The sequence below is a fragment of the Aplysia californica genome, unplaced genomic scaffold, assembly GCF_000002075.1.
Source record: "Aplysia californica isolate F4 #8 unplaced genomic scaffold, AplCal3.0 scaffold00035, whole genome shotgun sequence".
In the NCBI taxonomy this organism is placed as follows: domain Eukaryota; kingdom Metazoa; phylum Mollusca; class Gastropoda; order Aplysiida; family Aplysiidae; genus Aplysia; species Aplysia californica.
Window position 1 is genome coordinate 1,522,331 of NW_004797305.1, and position 1,095 is coordinate 1,523,425.

Genomic DNA, 1,095 nt, shown 5'->3' on the forward strand with positions numbered 1-1,095 from the left:
GGGGTGTGGAAGACAGTATAGAGGGTGGAAATATTTTGTAATTTCTTTTGAGTTGTTGTTTTTCAAACTCAAAAGAATCAACTGTCGGTTGTAATAGTTTGACTTACCCCAATCTCTACGCCAGACTAATCAAAACCAAAATGTATTATATCAGATACACTTACATAGGCCTATATTTGGCAACGACAAAATCCAATAAACTCTAGGGGGAAAATGAGTAAACGCTATGATGTAATCTTAACTTGATACTGGATGTTCATATCTTGGTTGCGTGTATGTGAGATGACAGTATTAGCAGACTGAGTTTTTTTCTGGGCCGCTGCACATCATACGATTTTTTTATTTTGGGACACCATGCGAAGTGAGAAGGGAGTAACATCATAGATATCAAGTAGCTGTAATCTGAGGATTAAAAGTGCATGACAACGTTCCCGTATGTATGCAGGTCAGTCATACCCGGCGTGAGTAGGTCTTGCAGCGCGTTATTTGAGAAGGTTAAATAGAGGTATTGCAATATATTCAATCTTATATAGCCTAGGCTCATTTTTAGTATGGGTCAGTTAGAGAGAACAAAGATCCCTGACAGTTTTTACTTAACTTTCTGAATTACATAGGTAACGTTTTAGTTTAAACTCAACAGTAAAATCGGAGTTCTGAAATCATTAGACGACAAAGTGTGGTAATGTATTGGCGAAACAGGAAACAGCGGAAACAACAATCTGCGATCCCAATCTGTACATAGGGAAGACGCCTTTGCTAAAAATAGAATCTAGTTGACGTCAAAGGCCAAGACCACATTCTGGGTCAAAGCAGAGACACAAAAATGTGAGCGCTCAACAGGCATTCTTTTGCGAGTAGGGTCATTGAGGGCTGCTCTGTTTTTGTTTTTTTACCTGTAGTTTGGAGGATATTAATTTAATTCTGTAGGTGTGGGTGTGGGTGTGGGTGTGGGGTGGGCACTTAATGCAATAGCTAGACCCCAGACACTGGATAATTAGCAAAGAATGGACATTAATCGAAGAAAGGGTTGGGTAAGAAGCATTAAGAGGGCGCGCGACATCATCATCATCTCTCTCTCTCTCTCTCTCTCTCTCT